Source organism: Mus caroli, unplaced genomic scaffold (assembly GCF_978045245.1).
Source record: "Mus caroli unplaced genomic scaffold, Mus_caroli_1 scaffold_4, whole genome shotgun sequence".
NCBI classification, from domain to species: domain Eukaryota; kingdom Metazoa; phylum Chordata; class Mammalia; order Rodentia; family Muridae; genus Mus; species Mus caroli.
This window is the reverse complement of record NW_028227259.1, coordinates 36,851,957-36,874,007: the sequence shown is the minus strand read 5'-3', so window position 1 is coordinate 36,874,007 and position 22,051 is coordinate 36,851,957. Positions and strand designations below refer to the sequence as shown.

The window sequence follows — 22,051 nt, the reverse complement described above, 5'->3', positions numbered from 1 at the left end:
CTCTCAAACAATCAATAATTATTTCTTATGACTAATCCACATCATGAGAGACATATAAACCAATTCTTTCATTACGGTCGTGGACTACAGCTAGATGTCCCTTCAACTCATCCAGCTTGCTTAGAACATTTTCTGAGAGTAGAAAGCATGACACATGACATACCATAAATTCTGGTGACCATGGTAAGGACTGACACACCTCACGTACTGGCCTTGCATGTTTTATAAAATCTTTCAGCTCACTACGAAAAAGAAAAATCACAAATATATGGCTGAACTCTTTCATTCACACTGTAGACTATGTCTACCCTCCAAATATAATCCTTTAAGAAACTTCTTTAAATTTTTCTAATTCTTAGCTAGGCAGTGGTAGTGCATGCTTTTAATGCCAGCACTCTGGAGGCAGAGGGCAGGCAGATCTCTGAGTTCAAGACCAGTCTGGTCTACAGAATGAGTTCTAGGACAGCCAGAGCTACACAGAGCAACCCTATCAAAAACAACAAACAAACAAACAAACAAACAAACACGAACTGGTGAGATGGCTCAGCGGTTGAGAGCACTGACTGCTCTTCCGAAGGTCCTGAGTTCAAATCCTAGCAACCACACGTTGGCTCACAACCACCCATGAGATCTGACACCGTCTTTTGATGTGTCTGAAGACAGCTACAGTGTACTTATATATAATAAATAAATCTTAAAAAAAAGACACACACACAAAAATATTATAATTCTATATATCATTTAATTCAATGGCTTGTAATCTAGTGTATTTTCCTTCATATGCAGTGTTGTAGACTTAAGACACACACACTCGAATACATGAAAAACAGAAAAAAGATAAGGAGACTATTTGGGTAACAAAGGGGAACCAGAAACAAGGTATAATGACAACATATATGAAAAGAGAGTCGGGACTGAAGAGATGGCTCAGCGGTTAGGAGCACTGACTACTCTTCCAGAGGTCCTGAGTTCAAATCCCAGTAACTACATAATGGCTCACAACCATCTGTAATGAGATCTGACACCCTCTTCTGGGGCGTCTGAAGACAGCTACAGTGTACTTACATATAATAAATAAATAAATAATTTTTTTTAAAAAAAGAAGGAGGTGTCAGGCTGGAGAGGTGGCTCAGTGGTTAAGAGCACTGACTGCTCTTCCAGAGGTCCTGAGTACAATTCTCAGCAACCCCATGGTGGCTCACAAACATCTGCAATGGGGTCTGATGCCCTCTTTTGGTGTATATGAAGAGAGCAATGGTGTACTATATATATATATATATATATATATATATATACATACATACATATATATATAGTATATACATATATATGTGTATATATATATAGTATATATGTGTGTGTGTGTATGTATATATATATATATATATATATATATATAATAAATCTTAAAAAAGAAAAGAAGTGTCATAATAAAATCCACTATTTTTAGGCTAACTGAAAAAAAAGTTAATCTAAGCAGCAGTGGTGCATGCCTTTAATCCCAGCACTCCAGCGGCAGAGGCAGGCAGAAACCCAGGACAGCCAGAGCTATATAGAGGAATCCTGTCTTTAAAAAAAAAAAGAAAGAAAGAAAGAAAGAAAGAAAAAAAAAATTGAAGTGTAAACTACTGGTTTCTTTGGAGACTCAGTTGTGCCATGTGATATTTCTCTGGAAACTATGTTTTTGCTGAAGCAAACACACCGTAAGATGTTTTGCTAAGAACAGACACATGGTGTTTTCCTGGAGGCAGCCTGGAAAAAGGGCATGTAATGTTTTCCTAGAGGAGATGCCTGAAAAAAAAACACATGATGTTTGGAAAGCATATAAATACAGCCAAACACACAGTGGGCAATGATGGATGATATTGGCACACTTTGCCATGGTTGAACTTCGACGACACTGGTCTTCGCTGACACTGGATGGTATTGGTACGCCTGACTATTCTTTGTTGGTCATTGTTTGTCTTGACTTCATAGAGAGAAATGCACCAAAAAAACTTCTAGTGGTGTTCTGGTGGCTTCTTGATGCTTCCTTGGATTCAGCCAACTGGCAAAACCTTACAGTTTCTTCTGGATCGACCTGCTGCCATCATAAATGTGTGTGTAAGTCCTGCCTTTGCTGATTCATGAACGATGTCTGCGAGTGGATAAAGCTGCTGCTGATTTGTGTGACCTAAACTGCTGATGTCCTGACAATGCAGATTGGATTTGCTCCAAGGAAATATTTCTAAGCAGGTCCACATCCTTCTTTGCACTATTACCCTTTCCTTTCTACTACCTCTGGTGGGTAGTGTGCTAGAAGGGAGGTTAAAGCATTTAAGAACCCTTCTAAGCCTACCAAAAGTTAGTTTAAGTCATGAAAAACAATGTACCATATTTTCTGCATTCATAAAGAACAATAAATATGTATATAGAACAAAGGTGCTTGCTTATTGGTGAGGAGGGTCAGAACAGACAGAGTCAAATCAGGCCCTGAAGACGCTAGGATTTTAAAGACAGATGAGACAAGGATAGGAATGGACAAATAAGTGTTCCTGGTAGTCAGTGGAAGCCTCTTTGCCAAAGTGAGGAAGCTTGGGCCCAAGGACAATGGGACTGATGAGAAAGGCACAGAGGCACCCAACTGAATTTCTGGAGAGCTTGGCTCATGCATACACAGGTCACATAATATACTGCACTATAGTGAAGCAAAAGAGAATCCATAAGAGCACCTACTTTTCCCACACTGATATAAAACATAATTTATGAATAATTATACACACACACAAGATCTGGTGTGCTATGCTCAATGGTAGAGTACATGCTAAGTAAAACCAAGGGGAGGGGAGATGGCTCAGAAAGTAAAGGTGCTGTTGCCAAAGCCTGATAACTTGGAATTCAATCAGGACCCACATAGTTGAAGAGAACTAAGTCCTTTAAGCTGTCCTTCATATACTGTAGCACACACGTGGCCCCCTCTATACACACAAATAATAATACCATTAAAAAAAATTAAAGAAGGGATTGAAGAGATGGCTCAGTGGTCTTGAGTTCAATTTCCAGCAACCACATGGTAGCTCACAATCATCTGTAATGGGATTCGATGCCCTCTTCTGGTGTGCCTGAAGACAGCTACAGTTCACATACATAAAATAAATAATTCTTTTTAAAAAGTTACAGAGAAGAAAAGGGAGAGAAGCAGATATTGGGAACAAGCCAAATTCAATTAGTCAGCTTTACTGGCAGTGTCTGCTGAAAATAGCAGTCCCTCTCAAAACATATAGAACTACACATAAGATACCACTAGCTGCATCTACTATTGTTCTTCTACACCATCTCTCAGTTACTCAAGGCTGTTGTTAATATTCAACGAAATGAACTTACATCTGCACAAGAGATCGCTGTTTTTCTTACACGGTAAGGTGTTACATTTTTCCATTTTAACAAAAAAGATTCAAAACCAGAAGTCTTTAAACAGGTGAAAAACTCACTTCCCAGAATAAGTGTGCAGCACAGTAACAATTTAATTATTCTTAGAAAACACACACACACAAGACCATTCTACACACCCTTTTCAAAACACTCATACAAGGTTTTCTCAGTAAGCAATTTTCTACTCATTGCTAAAATGGCACTTTCATCTTGAGAAGGCAAATTAAGTATTTATTTTCTGAAAAAATACGGAACTTATTAGGTAGCTTTCTACTGACAACCACTTAGAAAAAGTAAGCAAATTTAGTACCTTCATATTCAAAACAAGAAATGTTTTTTTCTTGGTCACAATCCCCATTCTCCTTACAAAACACTGCAAAGACTGAGAAACTCTCTCCAAGTCTCCCAATCCAACCTGCTGCTATCAGCACCTCTCTGTCTCATTGGAAAATAAGTTTTGCCAGTTTCTCCGTCTGAAACTTCACAGAAAAAAACGGCTGTTCCATCACCATAAATATCCATTTTGGTCCATAAAATCCTGTTTATCTAAGAAACAAATTCAAAATCTATCTGTATACTCTAAGACACACTAATCAATCAGAATCAAGGCTGACTCTTATTGTAAACACCTATCTTTCATAATCATTTGTTTTCTCATCTTCTGCCAATGTTTCTATGAATATTCCAAAAGTGTTTGCTGACAAAATAAGGTTACTTTTGTTGCTGCCACGTGGCTCTTTACATTATTTCTGCCACTTGCCCACTCTTGCCCCTGCTGGAAAAGCTTTTCCCAATGATAGATGGCCACTGTGCCCCACAGTTCTGAAAAGGTATGACAATGTTGCACACTGACTCTACTACTCCACAGCAGAGAGCTACACTTTTGTACTGGAGACCTTTCTTGAAATCTAGCAGAGATCCAGTTCAGCAGACCTTTCTTCCCTCCCCATTTAAAGATTTATTTATTTTATTTTACGTACATGAGCACACTGTAGCTGTACAGATGGTTGTGAGCCTTCATGTGGTTGTCGGGAATTGAATTTAGGACCTCTGCTGGCTCCAGTCAACCCTGTTCTCTCCAGTTGGCCCGCTTGCTCAGGCCCAAAGATTTATTATTAGAAATAAGTACATTGTTGCTGTGTTCAGACACACCAGAAGAGGGCGTCAAATTTCATTATAGGTGGTTGTGAGCCACCATGTGGTTGTTGGGATTTGAACTCAGGACCTTCAGAAGAATAGCCAGTGCTCTTACGCGCTGAGCATCTCACCAGCCTCTCAGCAGACCTTTCAAAACCGTTGTAGACAACCAGCTCTCTGCCAATGCTCACCAGGCAGAGCAGCTTCTACCCCACCAAACTGACAAAAGCTAGAAACCTTGAACCATTTTAACAAAACTTTATAAAACCTGGAATCTAGTGATTACACTGAGTAGGACATGACTTTAGAACGGCTGCAAAAGTTATGGGTGGTATTTAACTTCTGAGTGCTTATTTTTAAACATTTTACCAACTATAAATGCTACATTTTCCTTCCCTACTCTCCCTAATCTCTCAAGGGTGTTAGGCAGATTTGGACTCAGCAGTTAAGAACTCTGGATTCAGACATGCAGTGGTGGCGCACGCCTTTAATCCCGGCACTTGGGAGGCAGAGGCAGGTGGATTGCTGAGTTGGAGGCCAGCCTGGTCTACAGAGTGAGTTCCAGGACAGCCAGGGCTACACAGAGAAACCCTGTCTCGAAAACAAAAACAAAAACAAAAAACAACAACAACAAAATTCTGGATTCCCAGCACCCGCATGGCAACTCACAATCAGCTGTAACTCAGTTCCAAAAGATCTGACTCCCTCTTCTGGCATCAACAGTTATAATGTATGCACATGATGCATAGACACACATACAGGCAAAACACCCATACTCATTAAATAAATAAATAAATCTTAAAAAACAAAAGTTGAGGGAGGCAGAGGCAGGTGGATTTCTGAGTTTGAGGCCAGCCTGGTCTACAGAGTGAGTTCCAGGACAGTCAGGACTACACAGAGAAACTCTGTCTTGAAAAAAACAAAAAACAAAACAAAACAAGTCGATATGAATTTCAAATCATCCTTGAAAGTAGATTATCAGTTTTACTTAGATCATTTTCATAATTTCATATAGCTAATAAGCATCATGTGAAGAAAGTTAGTGGGCTCTGCCACAAATGAGCCAGTGTTTCTTGTGCTTTTACTAATAGCAGCATCTTCAACCCATGGCTTCTGTACCTGCTTGTTTTATGTGTCTACTTGACACAAGCTAGATTCATCAAAAAGGAGTCTCTAAAAGATCCAACTGTAAGGCTTTTTCTCAATTAGTTATCCATGGGGGAGAGCCTAGCCCACTGGGCAGTGCTATAACAGGGCTGGTGGTCCTAGGTTCTTATAAGAGAGCAGGCTGAGCAAACAATGTTAAAGCAAGCCAGTAAGCAACAGCCCTCCATGGCTTCTGCATCAGCTCCTGCCTCCAGATTCCAGCGCTGATCGAGTTCATGTCCTAACTTCCTCCAAAGATGGACTATGATCTGGAAGTGTAAACCAAATAAACGCTTTCCTCACCAACTCAATTGATATTTGGTCATAGTGTTTCATCACATCAATAGAAATCCTAAGACGGCTTCTATTCTGAGAATCATTTTAATTAAAAGCAGACAAGAAAACCTATGGACATATTGAAAACATACCCTTTGGTGGTTTGAATAAAAACAGCACCCATACATTCATATATTTGTATTCTTAGTTCCTAGCTGATAAAGTATTTAGGAAGGATTAGGATGTGTGTCCTTGGTAAAGTGGTGTGTCTTCATTGAAGGAAAATCAAATCTGTTTCAGAAGCCTGATTTGATTTCCATCCCCAGAACCTTAATAAGGCGAAAGGAGAATTTGCCACTACAAAATTACCCCAACTTTCACACATGCTTCACGTAATAACACTGACACACACTCATATGCACAATAGAGTAAAATAAAGGTTTTTGTTTTTGTTTTGTTTTGTTTTCCTTTTGTAAGTTTTGCTATGTTGCCCAAGCTGGCCTCAAGCTTTCAAACCCAAGCAATCCTCCTGCCTCTGGCTCAGATATTACAGGAATTACAGGAGTTACCCATTTTGTAAATCTAAAAATCATTCCAAAATAACAAGTGTAAGAAATGGCTCAGTGGCAAGAGCACTGACTGCTCTTCCAAAGGACCTGTGTTCAATTCCCAGCACCCACATAAGAGCTCACAAATATCTAAAATTCCAGTTCCAGGGGATCCGACACCCTCACACCAACATACATGCAGACAAAACACCAAATTAATAAATTATAAAAAAACAAAAATCAGGGGCTGGCCGGGGCCTAGCAAACACGTAAGTGGATGCTCAGTCAGCTATTGGACGGATCACAGGGCCCCCACTGGAGGAGCTAGAGAAAATACCCAAGGAACTAAAGGGATCTGCAACCCTATAGGTGGAACAACATTATGAACTAACCAGTACCCTGGAGCTTGTGTCTCTAGCTGCATATGTATCAAAAGATGGCCTAGTCGGCCGTCACTGGAAAGAGAGGCCCATTGGACTTGCAAACTTTATATGCCCCAGTACAGGGGAATGCCAGGGCCAAAAAGTGGGAGTGGGTGGGTAGGGGGGTGGGGGGGAGAGTATGGGGGACTTTTGGGATAGCACTGGAAATGTAAATGAGGAAAATATCTAATTAAAAAAAAATCAGGGGCTGGAGAGATGGCTCAGCAGTTAAGAGCACTGACTGCTCTTCCAAAGGTCCTGAGTTCAATTCCCATCAACCACATGGTGGCTCACAACCATCTGTAATGGAATCTGATGCCCTCTGCTGGTGCGTTTGAAGGCAGCTACAGTGTTCTTAAGATATAATTAATAAATCTTAAAAACAAGAAAACAAAACCCTGGGGGTAGAGCTCAGCTGGCAGAGTGCTTGTTCAGCATTCACCACACCCTGGGTTCGCTATTCAGCACCAAATAAAATCAGAGTGGTGGATACTGCCATGTAATCTCTGCACTGGAGGTGGAGGTAAGAGGATCAAAGTTCAAGGTCATCCTCACCTATGTAGCAAGTCTCAAACACACACACACACACACACACACACACACACACACACACGCACGGTGTGTAGTAGACCATCCTTGCCTGTGTAATAAATTTGTCTGGAAAAAAAAAACACAGGAAAATATATTTAAATAAATAATATGGGGCTGGAGAGATGGCTCAGCGGGTAAGAGTACTGACTACTCTTCCAAAGGTCCTGAGTTCTTCAAATCCCAGCAACCACATGGTGGATCACAACCATCCACAATGAGATCTAATGCCCTCTTCTGGTGTGTCAGAAGACAGCTACAATGTACTTACATATAACAATAAATAAAATCATTTAAAAAATAAAATAAATAAATAAATAAATAAATAAGTTGGGGGTATAGAGAAATGGCTCAGGAGTTTGGTTCCCCAATGCCCACTCAGGGTATCCCTCAACTGCCTTTAACTCCAGCTCAAGAAGACCAAGACTGAAACTCAATACATAGACTAAGTTGGCTTCAAAGTTTCCCCTCCCTGCATCTTCAAAAGTGCCTGGATAAAGGGCAAGTACCACCAAGAAAATAAAAAGTAAATCTAAAAAAATAAAAATAAATCTGAGGCTGGAGAAATGACTTGGAGGTTAAGTACTCGTTGCTTACGTAGAAGACCTGGGTTCAGTTCACATTACCCATTTGGTGGCTCCCAGCCATCCATTAGTAAGAAAATTCAGTGCTCCCTTCTGACCTTCATATGCACCAGTCATGCACACAGGACACATACTATGAAGGCAAAATGCTCATACATAAAAATTTCTTTTAATTAAAACAAAACAAAAAACAGGGCTGGGGAAATGACTCAGTGAGTAAAAAGCACTTATTGTTCAAATAAAAAGGCCTGAGTTCAAATTCCCAGCACACACGTAAAAAGCAGAGAATGGCTAGGTGTGCCTATAACCCCAACACCGAGCAATGGGAGACACATAAATCCCAGAAACTCACCAGCCAGCTAGTCAGTCTAGCTAATTTTAGGTTCAATGAGACCCTATCTCAACAAATAAGATGTCTTAAACTGATTCAGTGGGTAATAGTGCTTGCTCAACAATCCTGATGATTTGAGTTCCATTTCCATATTCCTTAGAGGAAGGAAAGCTTTTGACCTCCATACATGCTGTCGAATATGCATGTATACACATATAATAAACAATTTTCTAAATACTTTTTTTAAAAGGTAGAAAATATTAGATGAAGGTATTCATGTCTTTTACTTATGATTACTTACATGTGTAAAAATCTTAGACCCGGGTATGGTGGCACACACTTGTGATTTCCAGTACTTGGGAGGCAGAAGGATGGGAGGTTCAAGGTCAGCCCGGGGTACATAAAGAAATACTGTCTCGCCGGGCGTGGTGGCGCATGCCTTTAATCCCAGCACTTGGGAGGCAGAGGCAGGCAAATTTCTGAGTTCGAGGCCAGCCTGGTCTACAAAGTGAGTTCCAGGACAGCCGGAGCTATACAGAGAAACCCTGTCTCGAAAAACCAAAAAAAAAAAAAAAAAAAAAAAGAAATACTGTCTCAAAAACTCAAATCAAAGCCAAAACAAACCAAGCCAAACAATAAATAATGTAAAAATATTCAAGAAAAAATGTTTTTCATTGGCATAACAATCTAAGAATATACACGAGGATAAAATTTTAATAAGGACAAGCAATACCACAAACTGCTAGAATTATAACCCAAGGTAATTTTAATCTTAAAAATTAATTTTTTAGCTGAGGAGATAGCTCAGTAATTGTTCTTACAAAGGACATGAGTTTAATTCCCAGCACCCACATGGTAGTTTTAACTCAAGTACTTCTGACCTCCATAGCACATAGTATGCATGCATACATACATACATGCAAAGCATGTATACACATAAAAATAAATAAACCTTTTTAAAAAAAAGAGATAGCCAGGCATAGTGACTCACACCTTTAATCTCAGCACTTGGGGAGGCAGAGGCAAGCATATCTCTGAGTTCAAGGCCAGCTTAGTCTACAAAGTGAGTTCCAGGATAGCCAGGGCTACACAGAAAAACCCTGTCGAAAGAAAGAAAGAAAGAAAGAAAGAAAGAAAGAAAGAAAGAAAGAAAGAAAGAAAGAAAGAAAGAAAGAGAAAAGAAAAGAAAAGAGGGAGGGAGGGAGGGAGGGAAAGGGAAACAAAGGCTGATTTCTATACTAAAACAACATGCTTTGTAAGCCGATGAAGTATGTTACTCAATTTTTAACTCATACTGGTTAAAACCTAAAATAAATAGGCCTTTGTATCTTCAAGCTAGAAAACTAAGAAAACTAGCTTACAAAGACTAACAGATGGTGAGATGGCTCAGCGGGTAAGAGTACTGACTGCTCTTCCGAAGGTCCTTAGTTCAAATCCCAGCAACACATGGTGGCTCACAACCATCTGTAATGAGATCTGATGCCCTCTTCTGGTGTGTCTGAAGACAGCTACAGTGTACTTAATAATAAATAAATCTTTGGACCTGAGTGAGCAGGGTTGACTGGAGCAAGCAGAGGTTCTAAAATTCCATTCCCAACAACCACATGAAGGCTTACAACCATCTGTACAGCTACAGTGTATTCATATACATAAAATAAATAAATCTTTAAAAAAAAAAAAAAAGGACTAGGGCCAAAATCCAACAGGTAGAGAAGTGGAAACTTAGGATGTTCTGCTAAAGCAAGCACATGAAAGGACAACTGATGAAAGATTCTTCACTAAGGACACTCGTGTACTGGTCTGCCTTACATTGTGTAGTTGAGCTCCTTTTGTTGGAACTCCACAGAGAAAAATGCACCAAAAAAAAAAAAAAAAAGAAAAAGAAAAAGAAAAAAAAAACCTTCTCAAGGCAAGACTAGTGGAGGACACAGTGATGTTTGGAGTAGAAATAGGACTCAACAGACCATGAGAGGGGCTTGCTGGTAGAGCTAGCTCTGCAACCCTTCTTGGTCTCCAGTCTTCAATGATCTTCGCTTTGTTGAGAGAGGCACAGCAAAGAACTCCTGGAGTTCCTGCTGGTCCAAATCCCTCCTGCTGACTCAGTGCTGTTTCTGTTAGGTAGTGCCACCACTGCTGCTATCCCAACACTACTGAACTAGACTACAGGTGTATCCATGAAGTGTTAGCAAGTGGATCAAACTGCTGATTTTCTGATAATGCAGACAGGCTTCGCTCCAAAGAACCATTTCTAAACGGCTCCACTTCCCCACATCTTTTCTTTTCCACTACCTCTGGTGGGTGGTGGGCTAGAAGGAAAATTAAGGCTTTTAAGAACCATCATTAAGGGCTGGAGAGATGGCTCAGTGGTTAAGAACACTGACTGCTCTTCCAGAGGTCCTACATTCAATTGCCAGCGACCACATGGTATCTCACAACCATCTGTAATGAGATCTGATGCCCTCTTCTGGTGTGTCTGGAAACAGCTACAGTGTACTCATAAATAAAATAAATCTAAAAAAAAAAAAAAAAAAAAAAAGTAGACTTTGAAAAACTTGGTAGATGGATCAATAGTTATAGTGTTTGCTGCCAAGCCTGATGACCTGAACTCATGCCTAGAGTCCACCTAATGGAAGGAGAAAACAGATTCTTCCAAGCTGTCCTCTGGCATCTACACGCTCATATATGCTTGCACATACAATCAACCAATTAATAAATATAATTTTTAGAAGCATATAACTTAAATAACAAAGGGTCAATTTACAAAGAAATAAGTAAAGAACCATAAGTGGATATGAACCAAACACAACAGTCAAAATACAAACTAAGTACACTTTAAGAAGTCAAAAGAGCTTGAGGAAACAGCTCAGTGAAAGGACTTGCTATGCAAACACTAGAACCCAGTTTAGATCCCCAGAAAAAGAAAAAGAAAAAAAAAAAAACAACAACAACAACAACAAAAAAAAAAACCAAACCATGTAATTCCAGCCATGAACTGTGGAGACAATATTCCCTGAGCAGCTCTGGGTTTGCCGGAGATCTATCCTCAATGAATGAGATGGGAGAGCTATGGAGGAGGATTCCCAGCCTCCACAAAAACACATGCAAAACTGTGAACAAATATAATTGTCTGACACCTGAAAAATGAAACAAAAAAATATATAAAAGGAAATCAGCAAAGGGAACATTCCAATCAGTCCTCACTACTCTATCAGCAGTAGAAAGAATTAGCACACACGAACAGCAACAATGGAGCAAAACCTAAACCAACTGAATCTAGCTTGTGTTCAGAAAACACCCCATCCGCCGGGCATGATGGCACACGCCTTTAATCCCAGCACTCGGGAGGCAGAGGCAGGTGGATTTCTGAGTTCCAGGACAACCTGGTCTACAAAGTGAGTTCCAGGACAGCCAGGGCTATACAGAGAAACCCTGTCTCGAAAAACCAAAAAAAAAGAAAAGAAAGAAAGAAAGAAAACACCCCATCCAATAATAGAAAATCATTTTGGTACACATATTAACATTCACAGACCGGAAAGAACTTCAGATTTATGATAAAAAATGTTCTTTTTTTAAAAATCACAATAAAGAAGTCTCTGACCACACTGCAGTTACTATAATTCACTTACTGAGCTGTAATGCTAGCAACTCAGGAGGCTTGGCAAGATCAGCCCACCTGGGCTACAAAGCAAGATCTTTAAAAAACAGGTCTGGGGGTGGGGGGGTGGCTCAGCAGTAAAGAGCACATACTATATACCAGGCATGGTGGTGCATGTCTTTAATACTACCACTTGGAAAATAAGGCAGGTAGATGTCTGAGTTTGAGGCCAACCTGATTTACATAAGTCTCAAACAAACAAGCTAGTAAACAAAGAGCACCCACTGCTCTACTCTTGTGCACTATACAAGTTTGGTTCCTAGCACTCACAGCCTAGTGGATTTATAATCCCAGCGCTTGGAAGGCTTAGGCAGAAGGACCACTGTGAGTTTGATAACAACATGGGCTACATCGTGAGTTCCAGGCCAACCAAGGCTATACAGAGAAACTCTAGGTGGAAAAGAAAAGACAACAGAGAGAAATAAAATTAGGTAAGGCACAATGGTACCTGTTTGCAATTCCAACACTCAGAATGAGACAGTAAGATCAGGAGTTCAAGTCTTCAGTGACACTGAATTTGTGACCACCCTCGGCTACTTGAAAGCACCTCTAGAAACCATTGATAGACCAACAAGATGACTCAGTGGGTAAGAGCAGTTGCCCTGTAAGGCCGATTCTGAGTATCACAGTAGAATCCACAGGAGAAAGAGGGAATTCCCTCCAGAAAGTTGCCCTCGGACTTCAAGTGTTCTGTACACATTTGTGCCTAACATCACTATCACATCATACAAACATACAAATGCTCACACACACACACCAATTTTTAAAAGTAAAATAATAAGCTAGAGAAATGGATCTGTGGTTAAGAGCACTGGCTGTTCCTGCAGAGGACCTGAGCACCCACATGATGGCTCACAACCAACCATAACTAGGTTCCAGAGAGTCTGACACCCTCTTCTTTCCTCTGTGGTCACCGGGGACAAACATGGTACACAGCCATACATACATGCAGGCACATAAAATAACACAAATCTTTTTTTAGAAAGGTAAAAGGGTGAGATGCTAATGATATAGCTCAATATATATATATATATATATATATATATATATATATATATATATATTCATATATATAAAGTATCATATCTCAGAGGCCAGCAACTTGCCTAATAAGACCCTACATTCAATCTCCAGTAACAGAGTGGAAGAAAAAAGTCAACGAACCTGAAAACAAGTTACAGAGTGCTGAGAAAACAGTCTCCTGATAAAGTGCTTGCCTATTCAAGTACTAAAAAAAGAACAAAAGCAAATTATAGATGATCTCTAGCTTATATTAGTTTGACTTATAGTCTTCCTTCTCAACAACCTCATGATAATGTCAAAGTAGGTACTCAGTACTACTTTAAACCTGGAAAACCCATCTTTTTCTATAATTACACACACAGGGGGGTGGGGGGGGTGGAGAATACTGGTCTGACTCTTCAATGCGGGCAGTTGGCTCTGAGCTGCAGTTGGTCAAAAGATCCAAGGTAAACAACTGATATTCTAACAGTGCTCTCTGATGCTAATACACAACTCAAACTTAAGTATATTAATTAAGTGCATATGATATAGAATGTCTTATCAGGAATGAAAAGGGAGACAACAAGGACTAGAGAGAGTAACACCATTAAAAACTTTTTCAGACACTAAAAGGACATAAAGGGAAGTCTTGGGCAGTCAGGACACAAACAACAGCCATAACAGGCAACAGAAACCAAAAGTTGGCTACCAGGGCACTTACTTTTTTTTAACACAGGAGACATTTCACCTCACTATTCAGCATACAAAAATGTTAAGAGTGAATCTATGCCGGGCAGTGGTGGTGCACGCCTTTAATCCCAGCATTTGGGAGGCAGAGGCAGGTGGATTTCTGAATTGGAGGCCAGCCTGGTCTACAAAATGAGTCCCAGGACAGCCAGGGTTACACAGAGAAACCCTGTCTCAAAAAACCAAAAACAAAAAAAAAACAAAAAAAAAGAAGAAAAAAAGTAAATCTATGGGCTCAGCGGTTAAGAGCATTGACTACTCTTAAAGAGGTTATGAGTTCAATTCCCAGCAACCGCATGGTGACTCACAACCATCTGTAATAAGATCTGATGCCCTCTTTTGGTGTGTCGGAAGACAGCTACAGTGTATTCATTAATGTAAATAAATAAATAAATCTTAAAAAAAAAAAAAGAAAGAAAAAAAGAGTGATTCTAAGCTGTACCCAGTTACACCGATCTGTGTGACTAACCTTTGCCTAATATGCCCATGTCAAACAGCTATCATCCACCTTTGTTCTCTCTGATACCACCCAGCCCAACTGCTTAGGGATGGTACTACCCACAGTGGGCTGAACCCTCCTAAATCAATCAAGAAAATGCCCCACAGGCCAATTTGATGAAGGCAATTCTTCAATTGGGGTTCAGTCTTCCCATGTATATCAAGTTGACAAGCAAGAATAACCATCACAGCACTAAACTACTGAAAAAGACAAGAAAAAAAACAACTTCAACCTTTATTTATAATGCCAACATTTTACTAATAAGTCAGTCAGGAGCAATATAACTTTTTAGAAAATAACATCATGATACAGCAACAATCACTGAAATATCAATACTAGCAAGTAGCAATTCTTTAGCCCCACAAAAAATTTAGTATTGAAAATTTTAAATGAATATACTATGACCACAAAGGGATTTAGTTCATGAATGCAAAATTGGTTCAACATCCAAAATCAGTAATACTATTACTACATTGACAGCATTTAAAAAAAACAAAAAACAGAATCAATTATTTTAAAACTCATTTTTAAAAATTTAACATCTCCTAATAAGATTCTCATCAAACCAGAAATGGGAATTTTTTATATAATATAATGGGTAGCTACAAAAAAATAAATAAATCTCCAACAAATATACATAATGGTGAAAAACTACAAGCTTCTGCTCTAAGCTCAGGTAAAAGCAATATCCACTCTCACCACTCATGGATGATGCTGTAGCCAGTGCAGTAAGAAGTATCAGCTGAGCGTAGTAGAGCATGCCATTCCATTGATCTCCCCACACAGAAGGCAGAAGCAAGAAGATCTCAGGGTTCGAGGCCAGCCTCGTCTACAGAATGGGTTCCAGGACAGTTGGGGCTACACAAGCAACCCAATAAATAAATAAGTAGATGGATGGACAGACGGACGGACAGACAGCAGAAGCAGGCAGATCTCTAAATTCAAGGCCAGCCTAGTCTGCAGAGTGAGTTCTAGGACACGGGGGGTTACACAAGCAATCCAATAAATAAATAGGTAGGTAGGTAGACCAACCGACCGACCGACCAACAGACCTACGACTAATGAGTAGCTGAAAATTAAAAATTTGAAAAACATGATTTGCAAAGTTGGGGGCGGGGAGCCAAAACGTGGGAGATCTAGGTCAGGAAGTGGGAAGAATATCAGTGTGTGGCATGCAAAATAGACCTTGGGTTCTATATCTGGACTAAAATTAAAGGAGTTACTTAAAATAGTTAAAAAAGTAAAATTTGAAATAATGGAATTTACACACATTTGAAACAACATAAGCTGTATGGTCTCTATGTTACATGCAGAAAACAAGACAGCCAATTAAGAGAAAAAAATGCTAACATTTCACCTTTTGGAAGATTCAAAATATTAACTGTCAATTTTCTACCAAACTGATCTATGTTTAAATTTAAGGTGTTTCTATTCAGTCCCATAAAAACTACTTCTAGGTATCAGCAAGCTGATTCTGAAATGTATGGAAACAACAACAACAACAAAAAAAACAGAATAAAATAAAAATGATTCTCAGAAAAAAGAAAATTATTAATTTTTTTCATCTCTACAACAGTTAAAACTCTAAGGGCTGGAGACATGGCTCAGTGGTTAAAAACAGTTGCAGCTTTTCATGGAATCCAGGTTCTGACCTTTGTGGGCACCAAGCACACATGAGGGGCACATATTACATAAGAAAATACTGACACACATATAAATTTAAAATAACAAATCTTTGAAATAGATTTTTTTAAAGCGCTAATAACTACTGACAAATAAAAGACAAGATTGGAAGAAAATGTCTACAAATCACATGTAAAACCTTGTACACAGCCGGGCATGGTGGCGCACGCCTTTAATCCCAGCACTCGGGAGCAGAGGCAGGTGGATTTCTGAGTTCCAGGACAGCCTGGTCTACAAAGTGAGTTCCAGGACAGCCAGGGCTATACAGAGAAACCATGTCTTGAAAAACCAAACAAAACAAAACAAAACAAACAAACAAACTTGTACACAAAATTATGAAGAACTTTCTAAACTTGAAAAATAACAATGCAATCCGAAATGAGCAGTTCTGAGCTGGACAGTGGTGGTGCTCCCCCTTAATCCCAACACTCTGAAGGCACAGGCAGGCAGACCTTTAAGCTCAAGGCCAACCTGGACTACAAAGCAAATTCCAGGACAGCCAGGACTACTTAATGAGACTTTGTTCTTTCTTAAGTAACAGCGAGTGTCAAGAATAAAGAGTGGGGGGAGAGTATAATTGTACAGGGATAACAGGAGTATGTTTCTGATTAATGAAACTGTCCTGTACCTTGACTGACACAGTAACCTCAGGAGACTCATATGTGTTAAAATCAGAGTAACAAGGTTGGAGGCAGAACTGAGCAATAGGTAGTAAGCATGCACAAGGCCCCAAGGTCAATCCTTAGGATCACAAAGCTGGGCACAGTGGTATACTACTACAGTTCTAAGTTCTCAGAGAGGCTAAAGTGAATGATCACTTGAATTCAGGAGTTTGAGACCAACCCAAGCAACAACACAACATCTGTTTCCCAAGACAAAAAATAATTTTGCTATATATTAACTTTTTAAAAGATATTTATTTATTTATTACATGTAAGTACACAGTAGCTATCTTCAGACCTTCCAGAAGAGGGCTCCAGATCTTCTTATGGATGGTTGTGAGCCACCATGTGGTTGCTGGGATTTGAACTCAGGACCTTCAGAAGAGCAGTCAATACTCTTAACTGCTGAGCCATCTCTCCAGCCCCCTATACATTAACTTTTAATAAGCCTACAGCAGCATCACTTAGAAAAACTGATCAGTTGAACCTCAAGTCACATCTCTACATACAGAGCAATTCTATTCCCAGAAACATGCCCAATTCAAACAGTGCCCATGCACATCAAAAGACACATGCAGAAATATAAGCTCATTCACGTCAGCCTTAAAGCAGTCTCAATGTCCATCCACATTACATCAGACAGACTGAGGAATTTTCACAGTGTAAAGTGTACATCCTATATAGAACAACAGCAAAAAGCAATCTTACCCTGGAGTCACCACAAATGAAAAGCTGAGCCAAAGCACTGAGGCACAAAACAACCCTTTTTGTATAAAACTCACAAACAAGTGGAAGATATGGCAAAGACAGGTATCACACCTTGAAGTGAATGATGATGAAGGAGCACAGGGCACTGGAACACTCGTGTCATGAAGCACTCTAAAAACCTGCCTCAACAGGGCTCTCTGCGGTGGACTTTTTCTAAAGCCTAGATTGTAGTTAATGTAAGCTAAGTTAAACTAGTAATCCTTTAAAGCACCTCAAGTTCTAGATTTGTTTTTTCAAGCTACTTCCTCAGATCACAAAGCAATGTGAACTACAAGTGTGCCTTCACCTACTACAAAGACCCCAATGAACAGCAGACCCTGAATCCCTCTAAGATCAAGATGCACTTGCAATGATGGTCTTAACCCATTGTTATCCACACTCCTAGTATCAGGATGAAAGGGGATTCATTATTACAAATGCCTATAGTCAGTGACAGGGTTTTTTGTTTTGTTTTGGTTTTGTTTGTTTGTTTGTTTCCGAGACAGGGTTTCTCTGTGTAGCCCTGGCTGTCCTGGAACTCACTTTGTAGACCAGGCTGGCCTCGAATGCAGAAATCTGCCTGCCTCTGCCTCCCAAGCACTGGGATTAAAGGCCACCATGCCCAGCTCCAGTGACAAGTTTCTGACTTTAACTTTCAGTTTGAAAACGCCTTTTGACCCCTACCTTAAATGGCATCCTTTTATAAATCAGCATTACAAAAATAACCTTAAATCCCCATTCCAGCCCTGTGTGAATATGTCACATGTAATCTGATGTTCCAACAACTAATAACACAGGTCGATTTCCATAACAGAAGAAACCTGGGTTTTGTAAGTATATATGACTAAATGTTAGATAATTATTTTGAAAATACAATTCTCATTATGTACATAATGTTTGTTTCTGTACCTAATACCAAAATATTTAAGTGCCAAAGGGTGGTAGAAAAACCCTTCACTAGTTGATTTGCAAAACAGAAAAACGCTGTTAGTAGTCTCAGGCTTTAATGCCATTCACTTTCTTGGTCCATGATAACGCTCACTACAGAGAATTGTGAAAGCTTGAAGCATGTGGGAAAAGGAAAGAATAAACTTCAGAATGCCACCGGAGTCTTTATGGACAAGACTTTCCTATGTTAATCCATATGCACACAATATTTTACAAAAACAGTTCTGTGCTATAAACACCTATAATCCTTTCCACTTTAATGTATCATGAACATTATGAAAATCATCTTAAAATAGAAATGCAAAATAATTAGATTTACTCTTGATATGCTTCACCTGTTCACTGAGTGAGTAGTCTAACCATTGCACAAGCTCAAGTCCAAGACCTGAGTCCAAATTTCCCAATTTCACAATTAGAATAAAAAACAAAACAAAACAACAACAACAAAAACATTAGCCCTATTATCTAGAAGCAGAACCCCTAAAAAAAAACAGCTCAGCATCCTGAAACACAATGGCCACAATCATACATCACTTACAGACTGCCACTAAACACTGCTTGCAATCTTCCCTACATTTATTTGTTTAATCTTTTTTTTTAAAAAAAGATTTATTTATTATATGTAAGTACACTGTAGCTGTCTTCAGACACACCAGAAGAGGGAGTCAGATCTTGTTAAGGATGGTTGTGAGCCACCATGTGGTTGCTGGGATCCGAACTAAGGACCCTTGGAAGAGCAGTAGGGTGCTCTTACCTGCTGAGCCATCTCACCAGCCCCTATTTGTTTAATCTTAAGCTTAGGATCTGAGTGCCCAACAAGGAGTACAGGTCTGACACCAAGCACAAAGGAACCTCAGAAACTTAAATCTGTGCACCCTGCACCTGAGCCTTGGACACCAGAGTTTACTTCTGGACCAATGATTTCACAAGAAGTTACCCACATTTCCACTAATTAGCTCAGGAGCCACCTCAAATAAGATAGTATAACCTACAGTTCTGTGCCCAGCACTAAGAGCAATGTGGGACTCCCTACTAAGGATAAGGACAGTCCTTCCTCTGTCCTCTCTTAGTCACCTTCTGGTTTGGTGACCTAGAGAGTAGAGGAAGCTCCTCAAGACTTCTCTCTGCGAAGTACAGGTCCAACGGTTACCTGACATTGTTATGCATACCTGTGCTGTGCCATATAAGGCACCCAAAGAGCTGACCATTTTGTATGGAACCTGGATTTTCAGAGTTCTGTGGAGCTGGGTATGGTGGTGATGCTTTTAAACCAAGCACTAGGGAGACAGAGGCAGGCAGACCTCTGTTGAAATTCCAGGTCAGCCTGCTCTACATAATGAGTTCCAGGACAGCCAAAATAGAGAAAGACCCAGTCTCAAATCAAAACAAAACAAAAAAGATCTCTGGGGTTACAAGGATATTTTTAGTTCTACTGCTATGAAGACTTGTTTTGTACATGAGGAAAACACAAAAAGATGTTTAAACTAAACACACCTTAACTTTAAAATACAATAAAAGCAATGTTTTTACATGATGTATGTCTAAATTCAATAATGCACAGAGAAATGTGTGAACAAGTATTTTATTAAGGAAATGAAGTAGAACAGCAAAGACCAGAAAAGACTGGAAATCCTTTTATGAGACCTTTTTGTGTATGATTGTTTTTAATGGTGGGTGATGGCCCAAACTCTTGATGCATAATAGTTCAACACAAACAATTCTGTCAAATTTTATGCATAATTTGAGTTTGAAGAGCTACAAAAAGCAAGTTATTTCAGGTAATTCTATGTTAAGTTGCAATTACTCAATCCTACCTAGCAGGAGGTATGAGGAGTAAGGCTCCTTGTTAGCAGCAGGTCTTCACTGAACGTACAGAAATGGATGTAGTTCACTTCCAGCTCCAGCAACCACTATTACCGTTTCTATAAAGCGTTCGAACAGGCCAACCTCCCACCTTCCCCTTCCAGCAAAAGCAAAGGCGACCCTCAAAGTCCCAAAATGAAAAATCACAACCTCATCTTAAACTAGAGCTGTCCAGAGTCAAGAAAAAGGCCAAACTCTGGAAACTCAAACCCAAGGACAAACCCCAGATGCTAAACAAATGTAACAATACACTGCGAAGAATGCTCCCAAAGTTGCACCAAAACTGCAGAGAACACCCGGGAACAAATAAGGAAAACTTAAGTATTTATACATTACTGTACTTTCTTGCAACAACATGAGCATCAAAACCCATGCCCATCCCCAACAATTTTCTCAACTGCTCTCAATACATACTGTGCCAACACAATATTCCGAATCTCTCATTAAAAAAAAAAAATCTGCCTCATGACTTGGCACACAAATACCCCTTAAAGCTTTGGTTTCTTCATTGTGGATGTCTTTTTAAAAGAAGATAACTTGTTTTTGCAACCTTACAAGAACGCAACTTGAGAGAAACCCATAATCATTCAGTGGCCAATCCAATCTATAGAACCGATTATGCCAACTGCATCCCACGTACCAGCACTATCTTCTGAAGCAGAATAAAAGAGACAGCGGTCCATCGACAGCATGCCTGCGTAAGTAAACCTGAAAAAATAGTTACCCCAACCCTTGCGACTATCCTCAGCTGACACTCCTGAGGAAAGACCCCGGCGGCTCCCGAGAGCTTACAGCAGCAGGCACAGAGGGCAAGACAGCCGCGCCCGTGGTGCGCCAGGCGGTACCCAGAAACTTCTAGGGGGCACTTTTCAAGGCCACAGTCGGTGTGCCTCGGGGGTCCCGCCGGCGCCGCCCTCCCTCCGCCGCGCTCGCGCCCGGGAGGAGCTGTCAGCTAGGCAGGCGCCGGCCCGTTATCCGCCGGCCGCGCCCGCCCGGCCGCTCGTGAGGGGGCGGCGGCCGCTCCCGCCCGCGGACCCCTGCTGCTTACCTCGAAGTAGCCTCCGGCGGCAACGCCCGCGCCCGCGCCCAGAGGCCCGTGGGCCGCCGCGCCGCCCAGCAGGCCCGCTGCGCCGGGGCCCGGGGCCTGGGGGCCGCGCAGGGCCGCCGCCGAGCCGGCCTTGCCGCCCGAGCCGCCGCCGCCCGAGCCACCGCCGCCGCCGCGCTTGTTCTTCCGGCGCTTGGCCCCGCGCTTAGCGTCGGCCGGGCTCATGGCGGGAGGGAGGGACGGAGGACAGCGGGCGGGGAAGGGGCGCGGGCGGGCGCCGGGTCGCGGGCGGCGGCGGCGGGCAGGCGGAGGCGGCGGCGGGCGCTGCGGCCGGCCGGGCGTGGGGCGCGGCGCGGGGTCTCCTCCCGAGCTGGGAGGGCGGGGCGGACGGGATCTGAGGGGCAGCTGCTGGCGAGAGCGACGCGAGTCCACCGGGCCCGGTGCCGCCGCTGACCAGAGTTAAGAGTCCAATATGGCGGACACAAGGGGAAAGGGATCCCAGTTTACGTCGGGGGAGGGGGGAAGCGGCGGCAGGGGGAGGGGCGCGGGCGGCCGCCCCCCGCACTCCGCCCTCCCGGGCGGCGCGCCCCTGGCCTGGGACCCCGCCCCCGACGCCACGCGCGGGGCATGCCGGGAGCTGTAGTTCCAGCCGCCCGCGGCTCCGCCCGGGCGTGTGGGGCGGGACCACGACTCCCGTAGGGCCACGCGCAGTTAGTCGTGCGGGGAGAGGGTGGGCCTAGGGTGACGTCGGGCGCCG

The 22,051-nt window shown here is 41.5% G+C and overlaps 1 protein-coding gene across 6 annotated transcripts in view; it reads right to left on the bottom strand.

Moving 5' to 3' along the window:
• The window catches only part of Fam193a (family with sequence similarity 193 member A), a 124,973-nt gene extending 103,473 nt beyond the window's left edge, over positions 1 to 21,500 (bottom strand). For 3 of the 6 annotated variants that reach the window (XM_021162177.2, XM_021162179.3, XM_085836621.1), the window contains exon 1: positions 21,298 to 21,496. The gene's annotated coding sequence lies outside the window, so the exon portion shown is untranslated. Of the gene's footprint in view, positions 1 to 21,297 lie in introns of all 6 variants that reach the window. The other 3 variants (XM_085836619.1, XM_085836620.1, XM_085836622.1) reach the window with 2 other exon arrangements.
• Positions 21,501 to 22,051: the final 551 nt, after the last annotated feature.